This window comes from Saccoglossus kowalevskii, chromosome 19, assembly GCF_978046115.1.
Source record: "Saccoglossus kowalevskii chromosome 19, keSacKowa6.1, whole genome shotgun sequence".
Lineage (NCBI taxonomy): Eukaryota > Metazoa > Hemichordata > Enteropneusta > Harrimaniidae > Saccoglossus > Saccoglossus kowalevskii.
This window is the reverse complement of record NC_140659.1, coordinates 21,170,126-21,191,473: the sequence shown is the minus strand read 5'-3', so window position 1 is coordinate 21,191,473 and position 21,348 is coordinate 21,170,126. Positions and strand designations below refer to the sequence as shown.

The window sequence follows — 21,348 nt, the reverse complement described above, 5'->3', positions numbered from 1 at the left end:
ATTTACGCATGACATTTTAACGCTATTTATTGAATAGAAGTCAGTGCCATCTAAGATGGTACCTGGCATCCACCTGGTTTGCATGTCTGTTTTGAAGTTTACACAATAATCATTGCCCAATAACTATCTAAGACAATCACTACATCAAAGTCGCCTATTCATAAAAACAAACCTCCGACAAAAATGGATACATGGCCTTATGACTGAATAGAACTCATGTTTCTCAGCAGAGTTCGTGAACTTAAAACCAAGTGAAAGTGTTCAAAGCATGAGAAAATGAAATTAAAAACCATTGAAAATAAATGGATTTACAGTCATTTTTTGGGGGGTAAAAATACAATGTTCAATGAAAATCGTTGAATTATATTCGATATATGCGATATATTAATATAAAAAGTATACTCAAAATAAAGGAAAAAGGATTGTGTTCAACTATTTTGGTAGGGCTGCTAGACACTGCCATTCACGAGCGTGATCCCACTACTGCTCCACACGGGAAGTTTTGCCTGCTGTGTTTCCATCCTGGGCCGATTCGTCCCTCATTATACAACCTGGTCGTCCTAACCTCCGTCGGGTCGACCATATTGATGCCGAGCTTAGCATGGACGCCTGATCTCCATAGAAAGACAACTAACAGGACTCCCAACCTCAATCCGTCCAACAACCCCGGCCTCCAAGTAACTGGATTACAGGCGCACGCCACAACGCCCAGCCATTTACGCATGACATTTTAACGCTATTTATTGAATAGAAGACAGTGCCATCTACGATGAAATTAAAAACCATTGAAAATAAATGGATTGACAGTCATTTTGGGGGGGGGTAAAAATACAATGTTCAATGAAAATCGTTGAATTATATTCGATATATGCGATATATTAATATAAAAAGTATACTCAATATAAAGGAAAAAGGATTGTGTTCAACTATTTTGGTAGGGCTGCTAGACGATGCCTATTCACGAACGTGATCCCATTACTGCTCCACACGGGAACTCCGTCGGGTCGACCATATTGATGCCGAGCTTAGCATGGACACCTGATCTCCATAGAAAGACAACTAACAGGACTCCCAACCTCAATCCGTCCAACAACCCCGGCCTCCAAGTAACTGGATTACAGGCGCACGCCACAACGCCCAGCCATTTACGCATGACATTTTAACGCTAATTATTGAATAGAAGACAGTGCCATATACGATGGTACCTGGCATCCAACTGGTTTGCATGTCTGTTTTGAAGTTTACACAATAATCATTGCCCAATAACTATCTAAGACAATCACAACATCAAAGTCGCCTATTCATAAAAACAAACCTCCGACAAAAATGGATACATGGCCTTATGACTGAATAGAACTCATGTTTCTCAGCAGAGTTCGTGAACTTAAAACCAAGTGAAAGTGTTCAAAGCATGAGAAAGTGAAATTAAAAACCATTGAAAATAAATGGATTTACAGTCATTTTTGGGGGGTAAAAATACAATGTTCAATGAAAATCGTTGAATTATATTCGATATATGCGATATATTAATATAAAAAGTATACTCAATATAAAGGAAAAAGGATTGTGTTCAACTATTTTGGTAGGGCTGCTAGACGCTACCTATTCACGAGCGTGATCCCACTACTGCTCCACACGGGAACTTTTGCCTGCTGTGTTTCCACCCTGGGCCGATTCGTCCCTCATTATACAAACTGGTCGTCCTAACCTCCGTCTGGTCGACCATATTGATGCCGAGCTTAGCATGGACGCCTGATCTCCATAGAAAGACGACTAACAGGACTCCCAACCTCAACCCGTCCAACAACCCCGGCCTCCAAGTAACTGGATTACAGGCGCACGCCACAACGCCCAGCCATTTACGCCAGACATTTTAACGCTATTTATTGAATAGAAGACAGTGCCATCTACGATGGTACCAGGCATCCACCTGGTTTGCATGTCTGTTTTGAAGTTTACACAATAATCATTGCCCAATAACTATCTAAGACAATCTCTACATCAAAGTCGCCTATTCATAAAAACAAACCTCCGACAAAAATGGATACATGGCCTTATGACTGAATAGAAGTCATGTTTCTCAGCAGAGTTCGTGAACTTAAAACCAAGTGAAAGTGTTCAAAGCATGAGAAAGTGAAATTAAAAACCATTGAAAATAAATGGATTTACAGTAATTTTTGGGGTGATAAAAATACAATGTTCAATAAAAATCGTTGAATTATATTCGATATATGCGATATATTAATATAAAAAGTATACTCAATATAAAGGAAAAAGGATTGTGTTCAACTATTTTGGTAGGGCTGCTAGACGCTGCCTATTCACGAGCGATCCCACTACTGCTCCACACGGAAACTTTTGCCTGCTGTGTTTCCACCCTGGGCCGATTCGTCCCTCATTATACAACCTGGTCGTCCTAACCTCCGTCGGGTCGACCATATTGATGCCGAGCTTAGCATGGACGCCTGATCTCCATAGAAAGACAACTAACAGGACTCCCAACCTCAACCCGTCCAACAACCCCGGCCTCCAAGTAACTGGATTACAGGCGCACGCCACAACGCCCAGCCATTTACGCCTGACATTTTAACGCTATTTATTGAATAGAAGACAGTGCCATCTACGATGGAACCTGGCATCCAACTGGTTTGCATGTCTGTTTTGAAGTTTACACAATAATCATTGCCCAATAACTATCTAAGACAATCACTACATCAAAGTCGCCTATTCATAAAAACAAACCTCCGACAAAAATGGATACATGGCCTTATGACTGAATAGAACTCATGTTTCTCAGCAGAGTTCGTGAACTTAAAACCAAGTGAAAGTGTTCAAAGCATGAGAAAGTGAAATTAAAAACCATTGAAAATAAATGTATTTACAGTCATTTTTGGGGGATAAAAATACAATGTTCAATGAAAATCGTTGAATTATATTCGATATATGCGATATATTAATATAAAAAGTATACTCAATATAAAGGAAAAAAGGATTGTGTTCAACTATTTTGGTAGGGCTGCTAGACGCTGCCTATTCACGAGAGCGATCCCACTACTGCCTTACACGGAAACTTTTGCCTGCTGTGTTTCCACCCTGGGCCGATTCGTCCCTCATTATACAACCTGGTCGTCCTAACCTCCGTCGGGTCGACCATATTGATGCCGAGCTTAGCATGGACGCCTGATCTCCTTAGAAAGACAACTAACAGAACTCCCAACCTCAACCCGTCCAACAACCCCGGCCTCCAAGTAACTGGATTACAGGCGCACGCCACAACGCCCAGCCATTTACGCCTGACATTTTAACGCTATTTATTGAATAGAAGACAGTGCCATCTACGATGGTACCTGGCATCCAACTGGTTTGCATATCTGTTTTGAAGTTTACACAATAATCATTGCCCAATAACTATCTAAGACAATCACTACATCAAAGTCGCCTATTCATAAAAAAAACCTTCGACAAAAATGGATACATGGCCTTATGACTGAATAGAACTCATGTTTCTCAGCAGAGTTCGTGAACTTAAAACCAAGTGAAAGTGTTCAAAGCATGAGAAAGTGAAATTAAAAACCATTGAAAATAAATGGATTTACAGTCATTTTTGGGGGGTAAAAATACAATGTTCAATGAAAATCGTTGAATTATATTCGATATATGCGATATATTAATATAAAAAGTATACTCAATATAAAGGAAAAAGGATTGTGTTCAACTATTTTGGTAGGGCTGCTAGACGCTACCTATTCACGAGCGTGATCCCACTACTGCTCCACACGGGAACTTTTGCCTGCTGTGTTTCCACCCTGGGCCGATTCGTCCCTCATTATACAAACTGGTCGTCCTAACCTCCGTCTGGTCGACCATATTGATGCCGAGCTTAGCATGGACGCCTGATCTCCATAGAAAGACGACTAACAGGACTCCCAACCTCAACCCGTCCAACAACCCCGGCCTCCAAGTAACTGGATTACAGGCGCACGCCACAACGCCCAGCCATTTACGCCAGACATTTTAACGCTATTTATTGAATAGAAGACAGTGCCATCTACGATGGTACCAGGCATCCACCTGGTTTGCATGTCTGTTTTGAAGTTTACACAATAATCATTGCCCAATAACTATCTAAGACAATCTCTACATCAAAGTCGCCTATTCATAAAAACAAACCTCCGACAAAAATGGATACATGGCCTTATGACTGAATAGAACTCATGTTTCTCAGCAGAGTTCGTGAACTTAAAACCAAGTGAAAGTGTTCAAAGCATGAGAAAGTGAAATTAAAAACCATTGAAAATAAATGGATTTACATTAATTTTTGGGATGATAAAAATACAATGTTCAATAAAAATCGTTGAATTATATTCGATATATGCGATATATTAATATAAAAAGTATACTCAATATAAAGGAAAAAAGGATTGTGTTCAACTATTCTGGTAGGGCTGCTAGACGCTGCCTATTCACGAGCGCGATCCCACTAATGCTCCACACGGAAACTTTTGCCTGCTGTGTTTCCACCCTGGGCCGATTCGTCCCTCATTATACAACCTGATCGTCCTAACCTCCGTCGGGTCGACCATATTGATGCCGAGCTTAGCATGGACGCCTGATCTCCATAGAAAGACAACTAACAGGACTCCCAACCTCAACCCGTCCAACAACCCAAGCCTCCAAGTAACTGGATTACAGGCGCACGCCACAACGCCCAGCCATTTACGCCTGACATTTTAACGCTATTTATTGAATAGAAGACAGTGCCATCTACGATGGTACCTGGCATCCAACTGGTTTGCATGTCTGTTTTGAAGTTTACACAATAATCATTGCCCAATAACTATTTAAGACAATCACTACATCAAAGTCGCCTATTCATAAAAAAAACCTTCGACAAAAATGGATACATGGCCTTATGACTGAATAGAACTCATGTTTCTCAGTTCGTGAACTTAAAACCAAGTGAAAGTGTTCAAAGCATGAGAAAGTGAAATTAAAAACCATTGAAAATAAATGGATTTACAGTCATTTTTTGGGGGGTAAAAATACAATGTTCAATGAAAATCGTTGAATTATATTCGATATATGCGATATATTAATATAAAAAGTATACTCAATATAAAGGAAAAAGGATTGTGTTCAACTATTTTGGTAGGGCTGCAAGACGCTGCCCATTCACGAGCGCGATCCCACTACTGCTCCACACGGAAACTTTTGCCTGCTGTGTTTCCACCCTGGGCCGATTCGTCCCTCTTTATACAACCTGGTCGTCCTAACCTCCGTCTGGTCGACCATATTGATGCCGAGCTTAGCATGGACGCCTGATCTCCATAGAAAGACGACTAACAGGACTCCCAAACTCAACCCGTCCAACAACCCCGGCCTCCAAGTAACTGGATTACAGGCGCACGCCACAACGCCCAGCCATTTACGCCTGACATTTTAACGCTATTTATTGAATAGAAGTCAGTGCCATCTAAGATGGTACCAGGCATCCACCTGGTTTGCATGTCTGTTTTGAAGTTCACACAATAATCATTGCCCAATAACTATCTAAGACAATCGCTACATCAAAGTCGCCTATTCATAAAAACAAACCTCCGACAAAAATGGATACATGGCCTTATGACTGAATAGAACTCATGTTTCTCAGCAGAGTTCGTGAACTTAAAACCAAGTGAAAATGTTCAAAGCATGAGAAAGTGAAATTAAAAACCATTGAAAATAAATGGATTTACAGTCATTTTTTGGGGGGTAAAAATACAATGTTCAATGAAAATCGTTGAATTATATTCGATATATGCGATATATTAATATAAAAAGTATACTCAATATAAAGGAAAAAGGATTGTGTTCAACTATTTTGGTAGGGCTGCTAGACGCTGCCTATTCACGAGAGCGATCCCACTACTGCCTTACACGGAAACTTTTGCCTGCTGTGTTTCCACCCTGGGCCGATTCGTCCCTCATTATACAACCTGGTCGTCCTAACCTCCGTCGGGTCGACCATATTGATGCCGAGCTTAGCATGGACGCCTGATCTCCTTAGAAAGACAACTAACAGGACTCCCAACCTCAACCCGTCCAACAACCCCGGCCTCCAAGTAACTGGATTACAGGCGCACGCCACAACGCCCAGCCATTTACGCATGACATTTTAACGCTATTTATTGAATAGAAGACAGTGCCATCTACGATGGTACCTGGCATCCAACTGGTTTGCATATCTGTTTTGAAGTTTACACAATAATCATTGCCCAATAACTATCTAAGACAATCACTACATCAAAGTCGCCTATTCATAAAAAAAACCTTCGACAAAAATGGATACATGGCCTTATGACTGAATAGAACTCGTGTTTCTCAGCAGAGTTCGTGAACTTAAAACCAAGTGAAAGTGTTCAAAGCCTGAGAAAGTGAAATTAAAAACCATTGAAAATAAATGGATTTACAATCATTTTTGGGGGGTAAAAATACAATGTTCAATGAAAATCGTTGAATTATATTCGATATATGCGATATATTAATATAAAAAGTATACTCAATATAAAGGAAAAAGGATTGTGTTCAACTATTTTGGTAGGGCTGCTAGACGCTACCTATTCACGAGCGTGATCCCACTACTGCTCCACACGGGAACTTTTGCCTGCTGTGTTTCCACCCTGGGCCGATTCGTCCCTCATTATACAAACTGGTCGTCCTAACCTCCGTCTGGTCGACCATATTGATGCCGAGCTTAGCATGGACGCCTGATCTCCATAGAAAGACGACTAACAGGACTCCCAACCTCAACCCGTCCAACAACCCCGGCCTCCAAGTAACTGGATTACAGGCGCACGCCACAACGCCCAGCCATTTACGCCAGACATTTTAACGCTATTTATTGAATAGAAGACAGTGCCATCTACGATGGTACCAGGCATCCACCTGGTTTGCATGTCTGTTTTGAAGTTTACACAATAATCATTGTCCAATAACTATCTAAGACAATCGCTACATCAAAGTCGCCTATTCATAAAAACAAACCTCCGACAAAAATGGATACATGGCCTTATGACTGAATAGAACTCATGTTTCTCAGCAGAGTTCGTGAACTTAAAACCAAGTGAAAGTGTTCAAAGCATGAGAAAGTGAAATTAAAAACCATTGAAAATAAATGGATTTACATTAATTTTTGGGATGATAAAAATACAATGTTCAATAAAAATCGTTGAATTATATTCGATATATGCGATATATTAATATAAAAAGTATACTCAATATAAAGGAAAAAAGGATTGTGTTCAACTATTCTGGTAGGGCTGCTAGACGCTGCCTATTCACGAGCGCGATCCCACTACTGCTCCACACGGAAACTTTTGCCTGCTGTGTTTCCACCCTGGGCCGATTCGTCCCTCATTATACAACCTGGTCGTCCTAAGCTCCGTCGGGTCGACCATATTGATGCCGAGCTTAGCATGGACGCCTGATCTCCATAGAAAGACAACTAACAGGACTCCCAACCTCAACCCGTCCAACAACCCAAGCCTCCAAGTAACTGGATTACAGGCGCACGCCACAACGCCCAGCCATTTACGCCTGACATTTTAACGCTATTTATTGAATAGAAGACAGTGCCATCTACGATGGTACCTGGCATCCAACTGGTTTGCATGTCTGTTTTGAAGTTTACACAATAATCATTGCCCAATAACTATCTAAGACAATCACTACATCAAAGTCGCCTATTCATAAAAAAAACCTTCGACAAAAATGGATACATGGCCTTATGACTGAATAGAACTCATGTTTCTCAGCTTCGTGAACTTAAAACCAAGTGATAGTGTTCAAAGCATGAGAAAGTGAAATTAAAAACCATTGAAAATAAATGGATTTACAGTCATTTTTTGGGGGGTAAAAATACAATGTTCAATGAAAATCGTTGAATTATATTCGATATATGCGATATATTAATATAAAAAGTATACTCAATATAAAGGAAAAAAGGATTGTGTTCAACTATTTTGGTAGGGCTGCTAGACGCTACCTATTCACGAGCGCGATCCCACTACTGCTCCACACGGGAACTTTTGCCTGCTGTGTTTCCACCCTGGGCCGATTCGTCCCTCATTATACAACCTGGTCGTCCTAACCTCCGTCGGGTCGACCATATTGATGCCGAGCTTAGCAAGGACGCTTGATCTACATAGAAAGACGACTAACAGGACTCCCAACCTTAACCCGTCCAACAACCCCAGCCTCCAAATAACTGGATTACAGGCGCACGCCACAACGCCCAGCCATTTACGCCTGACATTTTAACGCTATTTATTGAATAGAAGACAGTGCCATCTACGATGAAATTAAAAACCATTGAAAATAAATGGATTGACAGTCATTTTTGGGGGGGGGGTAAAAATACAATGTTCAATGAAAATCGTTGAATTATATTCGATATATGCGATATATTAATATAAAAAGTATACTCAATATAAAGGAAAAAAGGATTGTGTTCAACTATTCTGGTAGGGCTGCTAGACGCTGCCTATTCACGAGCGCGATCCCACTACTGCTCCACACGGAAACTTTTGCCTGCTGTGTTTCCACCCTGGGCCGATTCGTCCCTCATTATACAACCTGGTCGTCCTAAGCTCCGTCGGGTCGACCATATTGATGCCGAGCTTAGCATGGACGCCTGATCTCCATAGAAAGACAACTAACAGGACTCCCAACCTCAACCCGTCCAACAACCCAAGCCTCCAAGTAACTGGATTACAGGCGCACGCCACAACGCCCAGCCATTTACGCCTGACATTTTAACGCTATTTATTGAATAGAAGACAGTGCCATCTACGATGGTACCTGGCATCCAACTGGTTTGCATGTCTGTTTTGAAGTTTACACAATAATCATTGCCCAATAACTATCTAAGACAATCACTACATCAAAGTCGCCTATTCATAAAAAAAACCTTCGACAAAAATGGATACATGGCCTTATGACTGAATAGAACTCATGTTTCTCAGCTTCGTGAACTTAAAACCAAGTGATAGTGTTCAAAGCATGAGAAAGTGAAATTAAAAACCATTGAAAATAAATGGATTTACAGTCATTTTTTGGGGGGTAAAAATACAATGTTCAATGAAAATCGTTGAATTATATTCGATATATGCGATATATTAATATAAAAAGTATACTCAATATAAAGGAAAAAAGGATTGTGTTCAACTATTTTGGTAGGGCTGCTAGACGCTACCTATTCACGAGCGCGATCCCACTACTGCTCCACACGGGAACTTTTGCCTGCTGTGTTTCCACCCTGGGCCGATTCGTCCCTCATTATACAACCTGGTCGTCCTAACCTCCGTCGGGTCGACCATATTGATGCCGAGCTTAGCAAGGACGCTTGATCTACATAGAAAGACGACTAACAGGACTCCCAACCTTAACCCGTCCAACAACCCCAGCCTCCAAATAACTGGATTACAGGCGCACGCCACAACGCCCAGCCATTTACGCCTGACATTTTAACGCTATTTTTTGAATAGAAGACAGTGCCATCTACGATGATACATGGCATCCAACTGGTTTGCATGTCTGTTTTGAAGTTTACACAATAAGCATTGCCCAATAACTATCTAAGACAATCACTACATCAAAGTCGCCTATTCATAAAAACAAACCTCCGACAAAAATGGATACATGGCCTGATGACTGAATAGAACTTATGTTTCTCAGCAGATTTCGTGAACTTAAAACCAAGTGAAAGTGTTCAAAGCATGAGAAAGTGAAATTAAAAACCATTGAAAATAAATAGATTTACAGTCATTTGGGGGGGGGGTAAAAATACAATGTTCAATGAAAATCGTTGAATTATATTCGATATATGCGATACATTAATATAAAAAGTATATTCAATATAAAGGAAAAAGGATTGTGTTCAACTTTTTTGGTAGGGCTGCTAAACGCTGCCTATTCAAGAGCGCGATCCCACTACTGCTCCACACGGGAACTTTTGCCTGCTGTGTTTCCACCCTGGGCCGATTCGTCCCTCATTATACAACCTGGTCGTCCTAACCTCCGTCGGGTCGACCATATTGATGCCGAGCTTAGCATGGACGCCTGATCTCCATAGAAAGACGACTAACATGACTCCCAACCTCAACCCGTCCAACAAGCCCGGCCTCCAAGTAACTGGATTACAGGCGCCCGCCACAACGCCCATCCATTTACGCCTGACATTTTAACGCTATTTATTGAATAGAAGACAGTGCCATCTACGATGTTACCTGGCATCCAACTGGTTTGCATGTCTGTTTTGAAGTTTACACAATAATCATTGCCCAATAACTATCTAAGACAATCACTACATCAAAGTCGCCTATTCATAAAGTAAAACAAACCTCCGACAAAAATGGATACATGGCCTTATGACTGAATAGAACTCATGTTTCTCAGCAGAGTTCGTGAACTTAAAACCAAGTGAAAGTGTTCAAAGCATGAGAAAGTGAAATTAAAAACCATTGAAAATAAATGGATTTACAGTCATTTTTGGGGGGTAAAAATACAATGTTCAATGAAAATCGTTGAATTATATTCGATATATGCGATATATTAATATAAAAAGTATACTCAATATAAAGGAAAAAGGATTGTGTTCAACTATTTTGGTAGGGCTGCTAGACACTGCCATTCACGAGCGTGATCCCACAACTGCTCCACACGGGAAGTTTTGCCTGCTGTGTTTCCACCCTGGGCCGATTCGTCCCTCATTATACAACCTGGTCGTCCTAACCTCCGTCGGGTCGACCATATTGATGCCGAGCTTAGCATGGACGCCTGATCTCCATAGAAAGACAACTAACAGGACTCCCAACCTCAATCCGACCAACAAACCCGGCCTCCAAGTAACTGGATTACAGGCGCACGCCACAACGCCCAGCCATTTACGCCTGACATTTTAACGCTATTTATTGAATAGAAGTCAGTGCCATCTAAGATGGTACCTGGCATCCACCTGGTTTGCATGTCTGTTTTGAAGTTTACACAATAATCATTGCCCAATAACTATCTAAGACAATCGCTACATCAAAGTCGCCTATTCATAAAAACAAACCTCCGACAAAAATGGATACATGGCCTTATGACTGAATAGAACTCATGTTTCTCAGCAGAGTTTGTGAACTTAAAACCAAGTGAAAGTGTTCAAAGCATGAGAAAGTGAAATTAAAAACCATTGAAAATAAATGGATTTACAGTAATTTTTGGGGTGATAAAAATACAATGTTCAATAAAAATCGTTGAATTATATTCGATATATGCGATATATTAATATAAAAAGTATACTCAATATAAAGGAAAAAAGGATTGTGTTCAACTATTTTGGTAGGGCTGCTAGACGCTGCCTATTCACGAGCGATCCCACTACTGCTCCACACGGAAACTTTTGCCTGCTGTGTTTCCACCCTGGGCCGATTCGTCCCTCATTATACAACCTGGTCGTCCTAACCTCCGTCGGGTCGACCATATTGATGCCGAGCTTAGCATGGACGCCTGATCTCCATAGAAAGACAACTAACAGGACTCCCAACCTCAACCCGTCCAACAACCCCGGCCTCCAAGTAACTAGATTACAGGCGCACGCCACAACGCCCAGCCATTTACGCATGACATTTTAACGCTATTTATTGAATAGAAGACAGTGCCATCTACGATTGAACCTGGCATCCAACTGGTTTGCATGTCTGTTTTGAAGTTTACACAATAATCATTGCCCAATAACTATCTAAGACAATCACTACATCAAAGTCGCCTATTCATAAATTAAAACAAACCTCCGACAAAAATGGATACATGGCCTTATGACTGAATAGAACTCATGTTTCTCAGCAAAGTTCGTGAACTTAAAACCAAGTGAAAGTGTTCAAAGCATGAGAAAGTGAAATTAAAAACCATTGAAAATAAATGGATTTACAGTCATTTTTTGGGGGGTAAAAATACAATGTTCAATGAAAATCGTTGAATTATATTCGATATATGCGATATATTAATATAAAAAGTATACTCAATATAAAGGAAAAAGGATTGTGTTCAACTATTTTGGTAGGGCTGCTAGACACTGCCATTCACGAGCGTGATCCCACTACTGCTCCACACGGGAAGTTTTGCCTGCTGTGTTTCCACCCTGGGCCGATTCGTCCCTCATTATACAACCTGGTCGTCCTAACCTCCGTCGGGTCGACCATATTGATGCCGAGCTTAGCATGGACGCCTGATCTCCATAGAAAGACAAATAACAGGACTCCCAACCTCAATCCGACCAACAACCCCGGCCTCCAAGTAACTGGATTACAGGCGCACGCCACAACGCCCAGCCATTTACGCATGATATTTTAACGCTATTTATTGAATAGAAGACAGTGCCATCTACGATGAAATTAAAAACCATTGAAAATAAATGGATTTACAGTCATTTTTTGGGGGGTAAAAATACAATGTTCAATGAAAATCGTTTAATTATATTCGATATATGCGATATATTAATATAAAAAGTATACTCAATATAAAGGAAAAAGGATTGTGTTCAACTATTTTGGTAGGGCTGCTAGACACTGCCATTCACGAGCGTGATCCCACTACTGCTCCACACGGGAAGTTTTGCCTGCTGTGTTTCCACCCTGGGCCGGTTCGTTCCTCATTATACAACCTGGTCGTCCTAACCTCCGTCGGGTCGACCATATTGATGCCGAGCTTAGCATGGACGCCTGATCTCCATAGAAAGACAACTAACAGGACTCCCAACCTCAATCCGACCAACAACCCCGGCCTCCAAGTAACTGGATTACAGGCGCACGCCGCAACGCCCAGCCATTTACGCCTGACATTTTAACGCTATTTATTGAATAGAAGTCAGTGCCATCTAAGATGGTACCTGGCATCCACCTGGTTTGCATGTCTGTTTTGAAGTTTACACAATAATCATTGCCCAATAACTATCTAAGACAATCGCTACATCAAAGTCGCCTATTCATAAAAACAAACCTCCGACAAAACTGGATACATGGCCTTATGACTGAATAGAACTCATGTTTCTCAGCAGAGTTCGTGAACTTAAAACCAAGTGAAAGTGTTCAAAGCATGAGAAAGTGAAATTAAAAACCATTGAAAATAAATGGATTTACAGTAATTTTTGGGGTGATAAAAATACAATGTTCAATAAAAATCGTTGAATTATATTCGATATATGCGATATATTAATATAAAAAGTGTGCTCAATATAAAGGATTGTGTTCAACTATTTTGGTAGGGCTGCTAGACGCTGCCTATTCACGAGCGCGATCCCACTACTGCTCCACACGGAAACTTTTGCCTGCTGTGTTTCCACCCTGGGCCGATTCGTCCCTCATTATACAACCTGGTCGTCCTAACCTCCGTCGGGTCGACCATAGTGATGCCGAGCTTAGCATGGACGCCTGATCTACATAGAAAGACAACTAACAGGACTCCCAACCTCAACCCGTCCAACAACCCCAGCCTCCAAGTAACTGGATTACAGGCGCACGCCACAACGCCCAGCCATTTACGCATAACATTTTAACGCTATTTATTGAATAGAAGACAGTGCCATCTAAGATGGTACCTGGCATCCACCTGGTTTGCATGTCTGTTTTGAAGTTTACACAATAATCATTGCCCAATAACTATCTAAGACAATCGCTACATCAAAGTCGCCTATTCATAAAAACAAACCTCCGACAAAAATGGATACATGGCCTTATGACTGAATAGAACTCATGTTTCTCAGCAGAGTTCGTGAACTTAAAACCAAGTGAAAGTGTTCAAAGCATGAGAAAGTGAAATTAAAAACCATTGAAAATAAATGGATTTACAGTCATTTTTTTGGGGGTAAAAATACAATGTTCAATGAAAATCGTTGAATTATATTCGATATATGCGATATATTAATATAAAAAGTATACTCAATATAAAGGAAAAAGGATTGTGTTCAACTATTTTGGTAGGGCTGCTAAACGCTGCCTATTCACGAGCGCGATCCCACTACTGCTCCACACGGAAACTTTTTCCTGCTGTGTTTCCACCCTGGGCCGATTCGTCCCTCATTATACAACCTGGTCGTCCTAACCTCCGTCGGGTCGACCATATTGATGCCGAGCTTAGCATGGACGCCTGATCTCCATAGAAAGACAACTAACAGGACTCCCAACCTCAATCCGACCAACAACCCCGGCCTCCAAGTAACTGGATTACAGGCGCACGCCACAACGCCCAGCCATTTACGCCTGACATTTTAACGCTATTTATTGAATAGAAGTCAGTGCCATCTAAGATGGTACCTGGCATCCACCTGGTTTGCATGTCTGTTTTGAAGTTTACACAATAATCATTGCCCAATAACTATCTAAGACAATCGCTACATCAAAGTCGCCTATTCATAAAAACAAACCTCCGACAAAAATGGATACATGGCCTTATGACTGAATAGAACTCATGTTTCTCAGCAGAGTTCGTGAACTTAAAACCAAGTGAAAGTGTTCAAAGCATGAGAAAGTGAAATTAAAAACCATTGAAAATAAATGGATTTACAGTAATTTTTGGGGTGATAAAAATACAATGTTCAATAAAAATCGTTGAATTATATTCGATATATGCGATATATTAATATAAAAAGTATACTCAATATAAAGGAAAAAAGGATTGTGTTCAACTATTTTGGTAGGGCTGCTAGACGCTGCCTATTCACGAGCGATCCCACTACTGCTCCACACGGAAACTTTTGCCTGCTGTGTTTCCACCCTGGGCCGATTCGTCCCTCATTATACAACCTGGTCGTCCTAACCTCCGTCGGGTCGACCATATTGATGCCGAGCTTAGCATGGACGCCTGATCTCCATAGAAAGACAACTAACAGGACTCCCAACCTCAACCCGTCCAACAACCCCGGCCTCCAAGTAACTAGATTACAGGCGCACGCCACAACGCCCAGCCATTTACGCATGACATTTTAACGCTATTTATTGAATAGAAGACAGTGCCATCTACGATTGAACCTGGCATCCAACTGGTTTGCATGTCTGTTTTGAAGTTTACACAATAATCATTGCCCAATAACTATCTAAGACAATCACTACATCAAAGTCGCCTATTCATAAATTAAAACAAACCTCCGACAAAAATGGATACATGGCCTTATGACTGAATAGAACTCATGTTTCTCAGCAAAGTTCGTGAACTTAAAACCAAGTGAAAGTGTTCAAAGCATGAGAAAGTGAAATTAAAAACCATTGAAAATAAATGGATTTACAGTCATTTTTTGGGGGGTAAAAATACAATGTTCAATGAAAATCGTTGAATTATATTCGATATATGCGATATATTAATATAAAAAGTATACTCAATATAAAGGAAAAAGGATTGTGTTCAACTATTTTGGTAGGGCTGCTAGACACTGCCATTCACGAGCGTGATCCCACTACTGCTCCACACGGGAAGTTTTGCCTGCTGTGTTTCCACCCTGGGCCGATTCGTCCCTCATTATACAACCTGGTCGTCCTAACCTCCGTCGGGTCGACCATATTGATGCCGAGCTTAGCATGGACGCCTGATCTCCATAGAAAGACAACTAACAGGACTCCCAACCTCAATCCGACCAACAACCCCGGCCTCCAAGTAACTGGATTACAGGCGCACGCCACAACGCCCAGCCATTTACGCATGACATTTTAACGCTATTTATTGAATAGAAGACAGTGCCATCTACGATGAAACTAAAAACCATTGAAAATAAATGGATTTACAGTCATTTTTTGGGGGGTAAAAATACAATGTTCAATGAAAATCGTTTAATTATATTCGATATATGCGATATATTAATATAAAAAGTATACTCAATATAAAGGAAAAAGGATTGTGTTCAACTATTTTGGTAGGGCTGCTAGACACTGCCATTCACGAGCGTGATCCCACTACTGCTCCACACGGGAAGTTTTGCCTGCTGTGTTTCCACCCTGGGCCGGTTCGTTCCTCATTATACAACCTGGTCGTCCTAACCTCCGTCGGGTCGACCATATTGATGCCGAGCTTAGCATGGACGCCTGATCTCCATAGAAAGACAACTAACAGGACTCCCAACCTCAATCCGACCAACAACCCCGGCCTCCAAGTAACTGGATTACAGGCGCACGCCGCAACGCCCAGCCATTTACGCCTGACATTTTAACGCTATTTATTGAATAGAAGTCAGTGCCATCTAAGATGGTACCTGGCATCCACCTGGTTTGCATGTCTGTTTTGAAGTTTACACAATAATCATTGCCCAATAACTATCTAAGACAATCGCTACATCAAAGTCGCCTATTCATAAAAACAAACCTCCGACAAAACTGGATACATGGCCTTATGACTGAATAGAACTCATGTTTCTCAGCAGAGTTCGTGAACTTAAAACCAAGTGAAAGTGTTCAAAGCATGAGAAAGTGAAATTAAAAACCATTGAAAATAAATGGATTTACAGTAATTTTTGGGGTGATAAAAATACAATGTTCAATAAAAATCGTTGAATTATATTCGATATATGCGATATATTAATATAAAAAGTATACTCAATATAAAGGAAAAAGGATTGTGTTCAACTATTTTGGTAGGGCTGCTAAACGCTGCCTATTCACGAGCGCGATCCCACTACTGCTACACACGGAAACTTTTTCCTGCTGTGTTTCCACCCTGGGCGATTCGTCCCTCATTATACAACCTGGTCGTCCGAACCTCCGTCTGGTCGACCATATTGATGCCGAGCTTAGCATGGACGCCTGATCTCCATAGAAAGACGACTAACAGGAATCCCAACCTCAACCCGTCCAACAACCCCGGCCTCCAAGTAACTGGATTACAGGCGCACGCCACAACGCCCAGCCATTTACGCATGACATTTTAACGCTATTTATTGAATAGAAGTCAGTGCCATCTAAGATGGTACCTGGCATCCACCTGGTTTGCATGTCTGTTTTGAAGTTTACACAATAATCATTGCCCAATAACTATCTAAGACAATCACTACATCAAAGTCGCCTATTCATAAAAACAAACCTCCGACAAAAATGGATACATGGCCTTATGACTGAATAGAACTCATGTTTCTCAGCAGAGTTCGTGAACTTAAAACCAAGTGAAAGTGTTCAAAGCATGAGAAAGTGAAATTAAAAACCATTGAAAATAAATGGATTTACAGTAATTTTTGGGGTGATAAAAATACAATGTTCAATAAAAATCGTTGAATTATATTCGATATATGCGATATATTAATATAAAAAGTATACTCAATATAAAGGATTGTGTTCAACTATTTTGGTAGGGCTGCTAGACGCTGCCTATTCACGAGCGCGATCCCACTACTGCTCCACACGGAAACTTTTGCCTGCTGTGTTTCCACCCTGGGCCGATTCGTCCCTCATTATACAACCTGGTCGTCCTAACCTCCGTCGGGTCGACCATATTGATGCCGAGCTTAGCATGGACGCCTGATCTCCATAGAAAGACAACTAACAGGACTCCCAACCTCAACCCGTCCAACAACCCCGACCTCCAAGTAACTGGATTACAGGCGCACGCCACAACGCCCAGCCACTTACGCATGACATTTTAACGCTATTTATTGAATAGAAGACAGTGCCATCTACGATGGTACCTGGCATCCAACTGGTTTGCATGTCTGTTTTGAAGTTTACACAATAATCATTGCCCAATAACTATCTAAGACAATCACTACATCAAAGTCGCCTATTCATAAAAACAAACCTCCGACAAAAATGGATACATGGCCTTATGACTGAATAGAACTCATGTTTCTCAGCAGAGTTCGTGAACTTAAAACCAAGTGAAAGTGTTCAAAGCATGAGAAAGTGAAATTAAAATCCATAGAAAATAAATGGATTTACAGTAATTTTTGGGGTGATAAAAATACAATGTTCAATAAAAATCGTTGAATTATATTCGATATATGCGATATATTAATATAAAAAGTATACTCAATATAAAGGAAAAAAGGATTGTGTTCAACTATTTTGGTAGGGCTGCTAGACGCTGCCTATTCACGAGCGCGATCCCACTACTGCTCCACACGGAAACTTTTGCCTGCTGTGTTTCCACCCTGGGCCGATTCGTCCCTCATTATACAACCTGGTCGTCCTAACCTCCGTCGGGTCGACCATAGTGATGCCGAGCTTAGCATGGACGCCTGATCTACATAGAAAGACAACTAACAGGACTCCCAACCTCAACCCGTCCAACAACCCCAGCCTCCAAGTAACTGGATTACAGGCGCACGCCACAACGCCCAGCCATTTACGCATGACATTTTAACGCTATTTATTGAATAGAAGACAGTGCCATCTAAGATGGTACCTGGCATCCACCTGGTTTGCATGTCTGTTTTGAAGTTTACACAATAATCATTGCCCAATAACTATCTAAGACAATCGCTACATCAAAGTCGCCTATTCATAAAAACAAACCTCCGACAAAAATGGATACATGGCCTTATGACTGAATAGAACTCATATTTCTCAGCAGAGTTCGTGAACTTAAAACCAAGTGAAAGTGTTCAAAGCCTGAGAAAGTGAAATTAAAAACCATTGAAAATAAATGGATTTACAGTAATTTTTGGGGTGATAAAAATACAATGTTCAATAAAAATCGTTGAATTATATTCAATATCTGCGATATATTAATATAAAAAGTATACTCAATATAAAGGAAAAAATGATTGTGTTCAACTATTTTGGTAGGGCTGCTAGACGCTGCCTATTCACGAGCGCGATCCCACTACTGATCGACACGGAAACTTTTGCCTGCTGTGTTTCCATCCTGGGCCGATTCGTCCCTCATTATACAACCTGGTCGTCCTAACCTCCGTCGGGTCGACCATATTGATGCCGAGCTTAGCATGGACGCCTGATCTCCATAGAAAGACAACTAACATGACTCCCAACCTCAACCCGTCCAACAACCCCGGCCTCCAAGTAACTGGATTACAGGCGCACGCCACAACGCCCAGCCATTTACGCATGACATTTTAACGCTATTTATTGAATAGAAGACAGTGCCATCTACGATGGTACCTGGCATCCAACTGGTTTGCATGTCTGTTTTGAAGTTTACACAATAATTATTGCCCAATAACTATCTAAGACAATCACTACATCAAAGTCGCCTATTCATAAAAACAAACCGCCGACAAAAATGGATACATGGCCTTATGACTGAATAGAACTCGTGTTTCTCAGCAGAGTTCGTGAACTTAAAACCAAGTGAAAGTGTTCAAAGCATGAGAAAGTGAAATTAAAAACCATTGAAAATAAATGGATTTACAGTCATTTTTTGGGGGGTAAAAATACAATGTTCAATGCAAATCGTTGAATTATATTCGATATATGCGATATATTAATATAAAAAGTATACTCAATATAAAGGAAAAAGGATTGTGTTCAACCATTTTGGTAGGGCTGCTAGACGCTGCCTATTCACGAGCGTGATCCCACTACTGCTCCACACGGGAACTTTTGCCTGCTGTGTTTCCACCCTGGGCCGATTCGTCCCACCTTATACAACCTGGTCGTCCTAACCTCCGTCGGGTCGACCATATTGATGCCGAGCTTAGCATGGACGCCTGATCTCCATAGAAAGACAACTAACAGGACTCCCAACCTCAACCCGTCCAACAACCCCGGCCTCCAAGTAACTGGATTACAGGCGCACGCCACAACGCCCAGCCATTTACGCATGACATTTTAACGCTATTTATTGAATAGATGACAGTGCCATCTACGATGGTACCTGGCATCCAACTGGTTTGCATGTCTGTTTTGAAGTTTACACAATAATCATTGCCCAATAACTATCTAAGACAATCACTACATCAAAGTCGCCTATTCATAAAAAAACCTCCGACAAAAATGGATACATGGCCTTATGACTGAATAGAACTCATGTTTCTCAGCAGAGTTCGTGAACTTAAAACCAAGTGAAAGTGTTCAAAGCATGAGAAAGTGAAATTAAAATCCATAGAAAATAAATGGATTTACAGTAATTTTTGGGGTGATAAAAATACAATGTTCAATAAAAATCGTTGAATTATATTCGATATATGCGATATATTAATATAAAAAGTATACTCAATATAAAGGAAAAAAGGATTGTGTTCAACTATTTTGGTAGGGCTGCTAGACGCTGCCTATTCACGAGCGCGATCCCACTACTGCTCCACACGGAAACTTTTGCCTGCTGTGTTTCCACCCTGGGCCGATTCGTCCCTCATTATACAACCTGGTCGTCCTAACCTCCGTCGGGTCGACCATATTGATGCCGAGCTTAGCATGGACGCCTGATCTCCATAGAAAGACAACTAACAGGACTCCCAACCTCAACCCGTCCAACAACCCCGGCCTCCAAGTAACTGGATTACAGGCGCACGCCACAACGCCCAGCCAGTTACGCTTGACATTTTAACGCTATTTATTGAATAGAAGACAGTGCCATCTACGATGGTACCTGGCATCCAACTGGTTTGCATGTCTGTTTTGAAGTTTACACAATAATCATTGCCCAATAACTATCTAAGACAATCACTACATCAAAGTCGCCTATTCATAAAAACAAACCTCCGACAAAAATGGATACATGGCCTTATGACTGAATAGAACTCGTGTTTCTCAGCAGAGTTCGTGAACTTAAAACCAAGTGAAAGTGTTCAAAGCATGAGAAAGTGAAATTAAAAACCATTGAAAATAAATGGATTTACAGTCATTTTTTGGGGGGTAAAAATACAATGTTCAATGCAAATCGTTGAATTATATTCGATATATGCGATATATTAATATAAAAAGTATACTCAATATAAAGGAAAAAGGATTGTGTTCAACTATTTTGGTAGGGCTGCTAGACGCTGCCTATTCACGAGCGTGATACCACTACTGCTCCACACGGGAACTTTTGCCTGCTGTGTTTCCACCCTGGGCCGATTCGTCCCTCATTATACAACCTGGTCGTCCTAACCTCCGTCGGGTCGACCATATTGATGCCGAGCTTAGCATGGACGCCTGATCTCCATAGAAAGACAACTAACAGGACTCCCAACCTCAACCCGTCCAACAACCCCGGCCTCCAAGTAACTAGATTACAGGCGCACGCCACAACGCCCAGCCATTTACGCATGACATTTTAACGCTATTTATTGAATAGAAGACAGTGCCATCTACGATTGAACCTGGCATCCACCTGGTTTGCATGTCTGTTTTGAAGTTTACACAATAATCATTGCCCAATAACTATCTAAGACAATCACTACATCAAAGTCGCCTA

At 41.1% G+C, this 21,348-nt stretch overlaps 30 non-coding genes and 1 pseudogene across 30 annotated transcripts; all 31 read right to left on the bottom strand.

Annotated features, from left to right (window-relative positions):
- Positions 1 to 416: 416 nt before the first annotated feature.
- Positions 417 to 713, bottom strand: LOC146730719 (signal recognition particle RNA). Its single transcript, XR_014927660.1, has one exon.
- Positions 714 to 910: 197 nt separating this feature from the next.
- LOC146730718 (signal recognition particle RNA) lies at positions 911 to 1,142 on the bottom strand (annotated as a pseudogene).
- A 416-nt stretch (positions 1,143 to 1,558) lies between these two features.
- Positions 1,559 to 1,856, bottom strand: LOC146730717 (signal recognition particle RNA). Its single transcript, XR_014927760.1, has one exon.
- A 417-nt stretch (positions 1,857 to 2,273) lies between these two features.
- LOC146730716 (signal recognition particle RNA) lies at positions 2,274 to 2,569 on the bottom strand. The gene has a single exon (XR_014927603.1).
- A 417-nt stretch (positions 2,570 to 2,986) lies between these two features.
- LOC146730715 (signal recognition particle RNA) lies at positions 2,987 to 3,284 on the bottom strand. The gene has a single exon (XR_014927678.1).
- Positions 3,285 to 3,699: 415 nt separating this feature from the next.
- Positions 3,700 to 3,997, bottom strand: LOC146730714 (signal recognition particle RNA). Its single transcript, XR_014927759.1, has one exon.
- Positions 3,998 to 4,415: 418 nt separating this feature from the next.
- LOC146730713 (signal recognition particle RNA) lies at positions 4,416 to 4,713 on the bottom strand. Its single transcript, XR_014927623.1, has one exon.
- Positions 4,714 to 5,124: 411 nt separating this feature from the next.
- LOC146730712 (signal recognition particle RNA) lies at positions 5,125 to 5,422 on the bottom strand. Its single transcript, XR_014927618.1, has one exon.
- A 417-nt stretch (positions 5,423 to 5,839) lies between these two features.
- LOC146730711 (signal recognition particle RNA) lies at positions 5,840 to 6,137 on the bottom strand. Its single transcript, XR_014927689.1, has one exon.
- A 415-nt stretch (positions 6,138 to 6,552) lies between these two features.
- LOC146730710 (signal recognition particle RNA) lies at positions 6,553 to 6,850 on the bottom strand. Its single transcript, XR_014927758.1, has one exon.
- A 418-nt stretch (positions 6,851 to 7,268) lies between these two features.
- On the bottom strand, positions 7,269 to 7,566 carry LOC146730709 (signal recognition particle RNA). The gene has a single exon (XR_014927607.1).
- A 413-nt stretch (positions 7,567 to 7,979) lies between these two features.
- Positions 7,980 to 8,277, bottom strand: LOC146730708 (signal recognition particle RNA). Its single transcript, XR_014927617.1, has one exon.
- A 200-nt stretch (positions 8,278 to 8,477) lies between these two features.
- LOC146730707 (signal recognition particle RNA) lies at positions 8,478 to 8,775 on the bottom strand. The gene has a single exon (XR_014927605.1).
- Positions 8,776 to 9,188: 413 nt separating this feature from the next.
- Positions 9,189 to 9,486, bottom strand: LOC146730706 (signal recognition particle RNA). The gene has a single exon (XR_014927606.1).
- A 418-nt stretch (positions 9,487 to 9,904) lies between these two features.
- On the bottom strand, positions 9,905 to 10,202 carry LOC146730705 (signal recognition particle RNA). Its single transcript, XR_014927710.1, has one exon.
- Positions 10,203 to 10,622: 420 nt separating this feature from the next.
- Positions 10,623 to 10,919, bottom strand: LOC146730704 (signal recognition particle RNA). The gene has a single exon (XR_014927635.1).
- Positions 10,920 to 11,337: 418 nt separating this feature from the next.
- Positions 11,338 to 11,633, bottom strand: LOC146730703 (signal recognition particle RNA). Its single transcript, XR_014927638.1, has one exon.
- Positions 11,634 to 12,054: 421 nt separating this feature from the next.
- Positions 12,055 to 12,351, bottom strand: LOC146730702 (signal recognition particle RNA). Its single transcript, XR_014927610.1, has one exon.
- A 196-nt stretch (positions 12,352 to 12,547) lies between these two features.
- On the bottom strand, positions 12,548 to 12,844 carry LOC146730701 (signal recognition particle RNA). Its single transcript, XR_014927556.1, has one exon.
- A 410-nt stretch (positions 12,845 to 13,254) lies between these two features.
- LOC146730700 (signal recognition particle RNA) lies at positions 13,255 to 13,552 on the bottom strand. The gene has a single exon (XR_014927504.1).
- A 417-nt stretch (positions 13,553 to 13,969) lies between these two features.
- LOC146730699 (signal recognition particle RNA) lies at positions 13,970 to 14,267 on the bottom strand. Its single transcript, XR_014927520.1, has one exon.
- Positions 14,268 to 14,685: 418 nt separating this feature from the next.
- Positions 14,686 to 14,981, bottom strand: LOC146730698 (signal recognition particle RNA). Its single transcript, XR_014927637.1, has one exon.
- Positions 14,982 to 15,402: 421 nt separating this feature from the next.
- Positions 15,403 to 15,699, bottom strand: LOC146730697 (signal recognition particle RNA). Its single transcript, XR_014927547.1, has one exon.
- Positions 15,700 to 15,895: 196 nt separating this feature from the next.
- On the bottom strand, positions 15,896 to 16,192 carry LOC146730696 (signal recognition particle RNA). Its single transcript, XR_014927555.1, has one exon.
- A 417-nt stretch (positions 16,193 to 16,609) lies between these two features.
- LOC146730695 (signal recognition particle RNA) lies at positions 16,610 to 16,906 on the bottom strand. The gene has a single exon (XR_014927700.1).
- Positions 16,907 to 17,316: 410 nt separating this feature from the next.
- Positions 17,317 to 17,614, bottom strand: LOC146730694 (signal recognition particle RNA). Its single transcript, XR_014927519.1, has one exon.
- A 418-nt stretch (positions 17,615 to 18,032) lies between these two features.
- On the bottom strand, positions 18,033 to 18,330 carry LOC146730693 (signal recognition particle RNA). Its single transcript, XR_014927503.1, has one exon.
- A 418-nt stretch (positions 18,331 to 18,748) lies between these two features.
- Positions 18,749 to 19,046, bottom strand: LOC146730692 (signal recognition particle RNA). The gene has a single exon (XR_014927690.1).
- A 417-nt stretch (positions 19,047 to 19,463) lies between these two features.
- Positions 19,464 to 19,761, bottom strand: LOC146730691 (signal recognition particle RNA). Its single transcript, XR_014927571.1, has one exon.
- A 416-nt stretch (positions 19,762 to 20,177) lies between these two features.
- On the bottom strand, positions 20,178 to 20,475 carry LOC146730690 (signal recognition particle RNA). Its single transcript, XR_014927694.1, has one exon.
- A 417-nt stretch (positions 20,476 to 20,892) lies between these two features.
- LOC146730689 (signal recognition particle RNA) lies at positions 20,893 to 21,190 on the bottom strand. The gene has a single exon (XR_014927574.1).
- Between the last annotated feature and the right edge of the window lie 158 nt (positions 21,191 to 21,348).